Source organism: Mizuhopecten yessoensis, unplaced genomic scaffold (genome assembly GCF_002113885.1).
Source record: "Mizuhopecten yessoensis strain PY_sf001 unplaced genomic scaffold, ASM211388v2 scaffold1633, whole genome shotgun sequence".
In the NCBI taxonomy this organism is placed as follows: Eukaryota; Metazoa; Mollusca; class Bivalvia; order Pectinida; family Pectinidae; genus Mizuhopecten; species Mizuhopecten yessoensis.
The window spans coordinates 198841-208201 of record NW_018404144.1 but is presented as its reverse complement, the minus strand read 5'-3'; the positions used below and the strand labels follow the sequence as shown (position 1 = coordinate 208201).

General features: G+C 36.4%; 1 protein-coding gene across 2 annotated transcripts in view; it reads left to right on the top strand.

Annotated features, from left to right (window-relative positions):
- Nucleotides 1-381: 381 nt before the first annotated feature.
- Nucleotides 382-9361, top strand: part of LOC110466291 — a 69173-nt gene continuing 60193 nt past the window's right edge. For both annotated transcript variants that reach the window (XM_021522708.1, XM_021522701.1), the window contains exon 1: nucleotides 382-1355. The gene's annotated coding sequence lies outside the window, so the exon portion shown is untranslated. The remainder of the gene's footprint in view (nucleotides 1356-9361) is intronic.

The following is a 9361-nucleotide window of genomic DNA, read 5'->3' as shown; positions in this document are numbered from 1 at the left end:
ACAGGTTGTCGTAAACAGTATCTTGTCTAGAATCATAAATACCCGTATTTATACAAAAATCAAACGTCCTGTTTTGTTAGCTTGGTATAGAAATAAACTAAAGGGATTTATATAGCCTTCTTTTCCTACATAACACAAAACAATTTATGAAGTTTGAAGATAATTTCATCCTGATGAAATCAAACCCCGATTGGATTCGTACTTGGTTAGTGTGTATTCATGTTTTCGCCATCACACATCCACATTTGAATGGCTGACAATGCGTTCCTGTCAGATGTATGATAATTGTTTCAAGATTAAAAGTCGCTCAGAAAGTTTAAAACATTTGATACGACGGGCACACATAGATAGAGCTAGAGACAACAAGAGCAAACGACCACTTTCAGCAGACGACTGAAACTGATCAGAGTCCCGTTGACACGAAACTGGATGATAAACAGGAAGCAACAGATATACAGAGACTGAAAATAAAACTTAACGAAGCGGGACGATTTCACTTTTTAAATTCATACGTCACGCATGGTATGAGAGGTGAAAAGACGTGTGTCAAATGTTAAGACTCGACGAGCTGTCTACATGAGAATATTATGTTGTGTTGGATAGAATATAAATCAAATTGGAAACAAGAGGTGGCCTTGTGGAATCCCCGGTTTGTGAGACTTACTGGTATTGCCTGTAGAGCAGTGCTGGCGACACCTGGAAGATTGACATCTGTGTGTTAAATGGCCTTTGGCTAGCTTTGTATCAACATTTTTTCATTTACTGATTTGTTTATTGTTTTCAAAACAAGGTAGTAACCACTCCTGGATTAAAGAAACGTGTTTTAGGTCTGGATCCTGCTCACAAGGAATTGGTGTATAATTTCCTAACTAAAGGATTTAAACCAAATAAGTATAGCCAATGACGTTAAATAAACGACATGCTATGGACATTGAACTCTACAATACCTGCCAGTAGGGAAACTGTACTATGTAAGTGAAATTAGAAGAATGCAGTAACGTAGAACAGTTAGTGCGTTACCCTCTGGCCGAGTGGGCTGCACACCGTCAGTATTAAATCATGCATATTGTTTCTTTGGCAATAACAGCTTGTATTCCGTAAATGTACCAACACTCGCTGAAATAAAGACGTGAATGCCAACTGTTATGCGATGAACTGAAACCCTCACCTGCTGCAAATCTAGGTTGTCTACATATATTTATAAGTACACATATGTGAAACGTAACTACGATGTAAAGGAACCTGTACCACTGAAAACGATTAAGCCTTGGGCTCTAATAGCATCGTCCACTTCCAACCACGGGACAGTTTTGGATCGTCTGAGAACGGTCTGAGAACGGCGAATACACCTCTAGGTTTGTAACTCCTTAGCTATATATCATTAAACACGCTTTAAATGATCACTTATCCTTCGCTTACGAAACATGGGAAGTTTGCACATTAAGTTGATGTAATGTAAAGTTCTATCTGTAAATGTTCCATGGTCATGGTACCATAATAAGTTCAGAGTTGACGGTTTTTTCAGTAATATTTAGAAATACAGATTCGTTAACTGGAATCTTTCTTGATTCTCGACAAAAACTACCCATACCCTGGGTGGTTCATTGTCAGCAAAGGGTTTGATTCTAAGTTATTTGTTTTTGAAATAGAACGCTTAACTCGGAGTGAGATTTCATCCGTTTTTAAGCCATGATTAGAACCCGAATTGGTACACCATATTTCTTCCGGTTGATGTGCAGATTGTAACAAATATATTGCTTTTAAAAAGACCATACTGCACTACAATTAAGGATTAACTTGAATATATTTTTCATGTTATGGAGATATAACACCAAAAAACGGAGTGTGCTCTATTTCACAGTTCATTAAATTTGTTTCAAGACCAACTCAATTCATCACCCCATGGAATCGACCAGAGCAAGATTCAAACCTTATATTTCAATCAGCGCGCGTTTTTCAATAATTAGAACTTGTGAAGTCGAATTCTGATGGTTTGCCCCAGGTTCTGGAACCTATGCAAGACTAGGTATTGACGCAATGTAAAAAAAATAGTCCGTCATAGAAAGACCATCATACAACATGATTGGGTAAGTTGATAGTTCAATACAGCCAAATTATGTAGAAACTAAACACAACACCATATTTTAAGTGTCATATTTAATTTTTGTTGATTAACCAATAAGATATTAAATTTTCTGACGCGTCATCGCGGAAGATTATGTCTAGACGCCGTGAGCAGGCTCAGCTGCGAGTCTACGGCGGCCATCTTTTTTTACTACCTCGAAGTGGAGAGCCGCTAAATTTCGAGGTTCTACATCTTCTGGAATGTGAAGCTGCCATAATTGAATGATAAATTAGACAGGAAACCAGACGTGGCTTGAAAGAACGAAACAATTTGATAGGGCATTTAGCTGTTCGACTTCATTTCATAAAAGACGGGACCAAATGGATCTACGTTGTTTCCGACTTGTACCTTACTACCGGGGTTGATACTGACGCCAAAGGCAGAATTGGTAGCTGGAGGGAGAATTTCTAGGGCAGCACATGACTTGTCACTACCGCTAGCAACCGAGAGCTGATAACATTTTGCTGATTGATCGTTTTTGGTTGTTTGAGCAATTTCTTGTGTAGCTTCAATAAAAATGTAAAATCTCAAGTGGTATCTTCTTTGTTTAAACATGTCAATAGTTATCTCCCTTCGCAAAATCATACGCACAGGCAATGTTGATCTGGTCAAATTCATCGGCAAATGAAACAGGTTTTATATTGGTAGTTGCATTGAGTCCAACTTGAGTAAGAATGGAAATAGGATGAGAGTACATTCCGTTTTTTTGGTGTTATAGCTCCATAATATAAAGATATGTTCAAGTCAATCCTTATAATTTAATCTACTATACACAATCCCTGTGGAAATCCACTTTTATTGATGGACTCTTTTTTCCCCAGAAATCATTACGCTTCTGTATCAGCCAATCAAAAGCGACGTTATAAACGTAATTTTTGTTTCGTTATGGGCTGATTACATTAATTCTTAAGCCAATGAAAATGCTTGTTACAAGTAAGATTAAATTATTGACATATAACACTTTATAATATCATATTACAAGGATCAGAAATCAACATTTAATCCTGCCTATGATTATCGTCGACATACGTCGTATTTTCTGGTTTTCTGACATGTTTATTTTAAGTCATCATGTTCATTTACAATGTCGCAGAAAACAAAACTATTCCATTGTAATGCTGATAAATATCTCTTTTGTTATATCATCAGAGGGGGAAAACATATATTACTTTTCAAGTATTATGCCAACCATTGTATGACCCAACTGGGATTGCATGACGTTATGAATTTTGTCCTTATTTGTGGTATATTTGTTATATACATACAATTTGTTTTACAGTTCCTGTGAGTTATGTTAAATGTCTGTCAAACAAAAAAATATAGTGGATGTTCGACAATAACAACAAGTCTGGTCAACATCATCCTGATTTTCGGGCGTAATTTAAAAGCTTATTTTAACTACACTGTTTCCTTCCCAGTTCTACAGTACCATGTATTAGGATGAACAGAACGGAAACCACACAGATAATTGCGTCTTTAAAATTGGTAACAGATACAATATGTCAAAAATGAATTGCAATGCATCCTACAATAGTTTCGTCCTTCTAGGACTTGTCGGTGATGCTAGGGGCCGAAACGTTGGACATCAAAATTGATCCAAACTACTTTTTATCAGAAGGGGACGTTAAACACCATACGGTATGGTTATGGCAAACCTTGGGGACTAAATCATCCACAAGAGGAGTCGAATAAGAATATTATAAATAAGCTTGTCTTTAGGTCACGTGGTCAGTCGGAGAGGTGGACGTAGTCTGTATCGCTCGTCAAATATGTTCCATTTTCTTAATATTCGTGTGGAATTTTGAACTACAGAATTGTCACACTTCATCAACATAGTGATGTGGATCCATATGTAAAGAAACAAGGAACCGAGACCCACCTGTATGTGAGTAACCGAGACCCACCTGTATGTGAGTAACCGAGACCCACCTGTATGTGAGTAACCGAGACCCACCTGTATGTGAGTAACCGAGACCCACCTGTATGTGAGTAACCGAGACCCACCTGTATGTGAGTAACCGAGACCCACCTGTATGTGAGTAACCGAGACCCACCTGTATGTGAGTAACCGAGACCCACCTGTATGTGAGTAACCGAGACCCACCTGTATGTGAGTAACCGAGACCCACCTGTATGTGAGTAAAATAGACTTTTTTGTGACATTACTTTCCGTAACGGAACAGTACTCACTGTGCCTATGTATAACCTGCATGTATACGTACTGGGATCGCTCACCTGTATAAACACCTGAACTTTTGAGTGATACAATACAGCGTTACATTACGATCTCAACATGGCCGATTAAAGACAAAAAACATATCTACGTCAAGTTCGGATATTAGTTTCCAAGACATTGATGCCCCTACGAAAAGTGGTAGGAAAGTACAAGTCACTTTACTCTCACAGCATTCAAAATGGACAATATACAACTAAAGAAATTTGGTGAAGAAATAATAAAAGCAATAGCCAGTCTCGAATCTAAAGTTTGTTGTGTTGATCAGAAGCTATCTGAGATGGTGACCGTTGAAAGTTTAAACGAGAAGTTTAGCAAAATGGCTACGAAGTTGCATCTAGATAACGCTACTTTGTAAATAGTGAGTAAACTCAATGAGAAAGTTGACATTCTGGAGAGTAGAGGTTTTGATTTGGAGACCACCAACGATGATCTGAAAAGGAAAGTAGTCTCGCAAGAAAAGAAGATCAACCAAATGGAGGTATCTATAGCTGAAGTCGGCTACGCTGCGGAGAATGCCGAGTACGGAGTGAACGAGCTGGAACAGTACACCAGAAAACCCAGCGTACGTGTATTCGGACTGGAGGATGATAGGGACGAAAAAATGGAAAATACGTGTGAAAAAGTATAAAAACTACAGATGAATATCCAAAACAATTATATTGACATCGCGCACCGAATAGGCCGCTTCGATTGTAAAAGGAAAAGCCCAAAATAAATGGAATCAAAATTTCAATATTGATGAAGATACATGGAAAAATATATACAAATTGCCTTTCAATACCTGAACCAGTTTCAAACTACAATGGTTACAATTCAGAATAAATCATAGAATTCTAACCACAATTTTTTTTTATCTCAAATTGGTAAATTAGATAATAATATGTGCACTTTTTAAAAAACTCATCCATAAACAATATTACATATATTATGGGATTGTGAAAAGGTATCTAATTTGATAGAAAATATAAGAATAACTATTATTGCTAAAACTCTTGGTCTTCGATTTAATAAATAAGAATTTATCTTTGGCAAGCAAATTGATAAATATGCAAAGTTCAACTTGGATAAATTGATATTACTCACGATAAAAAAATACATATATAAATCAAAATGCCTAGAAATAGAACTCAATCTGAATGGTCTAAAAAAGCATATCAAATTCTAATTAAAAGCTCAAAAAGTTATAATATCTAAAAGTAATATTAAAAATTAAATACAGATTAACACACAAATACATTAAAAAAAAAAAAAGATACTAAATTTAACATCTTTCTGACCTAGGTTTCCCCTGTCCTTGCTTTGTCTTTTGTATGCATTTGATTTTTGTCTGTATACCTAATGTCACGAATACCATTTATTTATTAATCATTTATTTATATACTAATTTGTGTGTGTGTGTATCTGTTGGCGTATGTGTGTGTGTATTCTTTTTTGTCTCTGTATATTCATAGTGAATTTCAAAAAGAAATCAGCAACTCTTAAATTTTAGGTGCTTTTGCCAATCATGTACCATATGTGTTGTGTCATGTCATGTAAAAAATTAGAAAATGAATAAAACAAAACCCGCCAAATGTTAGATATAAGCTTGTCTACAACAATAAAGGAAACACAAGTCGTTCCTGCTGCTGTGTAGATACATATTACCCACAGTAAGATATCGAAACATATATACTCTTGAATACAGAAAGATATAGTTTAGGGAAAAAACATGAAATATACATACAATGTCCGGCCATCTGCGCTATTCCGCAACTGTACGTTGGTTTTATCTTCAATTCACTCACTTATGCACGATTTTCTAACATGTCATCCCTGAACTAAATAAGGACTAAAACATACTAGCCGCTTCCTACCGACGCGGAATGTGAACAAGATATCCCAGGGTCGACCTCAGGGGGATGCATTGAAAAAATGATCATCCTCATTCATGTCATACTCTTACCTGTGAGGACATTTCTAAATATTCTTCCCCGTGGGAAAAAAAGCCAATGAATAATCTGAATAAAATTAAGAAATAAAATTTGATTCCTAGACATCCAACAGGGTAAAAGGAAATAATGCTGACACGAACTGGAAGCTAAGCAGTGGTTCTCTTCTTCACCGTAATCAGTCTTTGGCATATTGTTAACTTCTGCGGGGTACAAAGCTCGAACACCACAGAGTATATGTATAACTCTGTTTTCCCCAGGGCCAATACAGAATGGGCTCCTGTTGTAGTAGTTCCACTACTTAGATGCGCTAGACTTATTTAAGCCTTCTTCAATATATGAACTGGAAAATAGGTTTATTCATTTTCTCATCACTACTGTCCACCTGTACTGGTCGGTACTGTGCACCCTACTTACCTTAACATAATCAGCATTGCAAAGTTCCATTTCTACTGCCCGTTCCTCACGTACCAACACATCAAAGGATCTAATGGTCTCATACTTGTAACGAGTTTGTGTTTAAGCCTCTCAGAGAGTTATGTCCACAATTTGGATCGGATCATGTTGTCCTTTGATCCAACATCTTCATACCCACTTTCTATTGCCGCGTGAAGTTTGATCACCAGTCGACAGGCATATGCTCTAGTCGACTCACCTTCATAGTGGGTCTCAGAATATTTTTTTGATTTTTGAATTGTGACTTCATCTGACACCACATTACCAAATAACCCAGCACGTTTCCTGAAAACCTGTTAGCCTGATGCATTCTCTTCTAAAGGGATCAGCTGTCGACGCTGTAGCAGTACCTACCTCTTGCCGCTGCAAACGCTTTATTTGTACACCTTTACATTTACGTTGTTATATATTTTATGACAATTAAACCATACTTCTTAACAAAATTTGATAAAACTAGGGAAGCAAATGAACAAAAGAAAAATATACATAGAGACACTTGAAATTGTACAGGAAGAGTAAGACCAGGCGTCTAGGAAGGTTTAGCGTCTTCAGCTTCATCGATGACACATGCAATGTAAATTTAGGTCATGTTCAAGTAATGTTACGTCCTTATTCGAGAAAACTACAATGCACACTAAGTAGCATAATAAAAAATATTAACCTTCATATCACAAACAGATGTAGTACTTTTCCTTTTATGTAGAAAATGAAGCAACTAAGTTTATTGGCCGATGTTTGTAAAATTCCTTTATGGCAACAAAGGTTAGGAGTAAGTGTACCAATGTTTAGTTCTTGATCTCAACGCTTACACTTTCTTTTTATATTTCTTATTACATCTGTACTTCAAATCAGAAAAACTAGTGCTTTTTGTGGAATATTTCTGCCTAAAAGGTCTGAAATATATATTTCACAGTAGTTACAAAGTTTAACATGTGTGGATCATTTACCGTAACATTAGGTCATACTGTTCTTTACACCAGAAGTCGTGCGTACTTCAACAAATGTGCTACAACTGTCACAAGACAGCAGGCAAAAATGTTCGATCAGAATCACATCGATTGAGCAATGAAAATGTGATACCGGAACTGGCCCTTAAACGAGTACAAAATAGTGTGGGGAAGAATGAGGAAGAACATAATAGGCCATTCAAGGAGAATAGCAAACCGATAGGTCCGTTGGTCATCCCGTGTATAAACGGATTACCTGAAACCATCCAGAATCATCTAAACATGTCTTCGTCTGCTGGATATCCAAACTGCTTGGCTGTGACGCGAGCGTGAAACCACTCACACAAACAAACAAACCGTCCAGAGGAAATATTGCGGCAATGGCACAACAACAGTCATCAAACTCTGCAAGACGCCTCGTTATTATCCTACGAAATATATTGACTGCGATAAGTTCAAAGTGTTGCCCAGGGAGAGATCAAACGTCTCAAGCAAGAATAGCAAATGTATAAGGACACATATATATTTATTTATATATCTATAGCATGAGGCTGTGGAATATTTTTATGTATTATGTTTACCAGTGAATCATAAGGTTTTACGGTAAAAAAAGTTAATTGTTTTATCTAATGTTGCAAATAATTCGTTACACCATTCACATAATTATCCAAGCAATCAGAGGACAGGGTTTCGTGTGAAAAAAGGGCTATGTCACTCGTTACGTCACAAGAACCCTGCTTGTTTTATACAGCATATGTATAATACAATTCGATACTACACAGGTGATAATGTTTACTGTACCGTGCATCGGATACGCTCTGTTTTCATGAATTATTCGTTTTTCGGCGTAGTTCTAACTCCCAACAGTGTTAAAGCTTTAAAAGTTTACATCAACATATTCGTTTAATTAATGGCGTCCGAGGAATACATCTAGCCTAAAATGACCGTTGTTGTACAACAGGTTTGTAATATATATCACTTGGCGAGGTTTTGTTTGAAGGGCGAACATGTTGATGTTCCGGTTTGTTTGACCTTGGTACTAGCTTTAAATATTCGCTGTAGGAGTTTCTGTTACTTAAGTATTTATTTATTCTAAAGAGCAAATGTTCATGTAAATGACAAACGTGATATTTGTTGACATATATTAAGATGTGGTGATATTTTGAGCACAAAACAAAATCATTATTTCATCTTCAAGTAAAACCTGTTTTGGCATACTCAAAGGTAAAAAATTAAATAAAATGTGTCATGTTGATGAAATCGCAACCCATTTACATAATTAAAATCTTTATTCACATACAAATGGTCTTCATGGCAGTTTATAAGTGTTGAACGTCCTACGTAATCACGGTACACGAAAGAAATAGATTCTTCTATGAAAGGTATTTGCAGTAAAGGTATTCCTAATACGGATATTGAAAAAACCGGTATTATTATAAAAGTTATTTTTAGCGTCCAGTATCGCCCTGCAATCCTAAACATAGTTCACCAAACTGTCATGACGACATAGATCATTGGAATAGGTTTTATGGAATTGCCCATGGGTATACATATATAAACTAACCAACCATTGACCATGGGTATACATATATAAACTAACCTACCATTGACCATGGGTATACATATATAAACTGTCCTACCATTGACCATGGGTATACATATATAAACT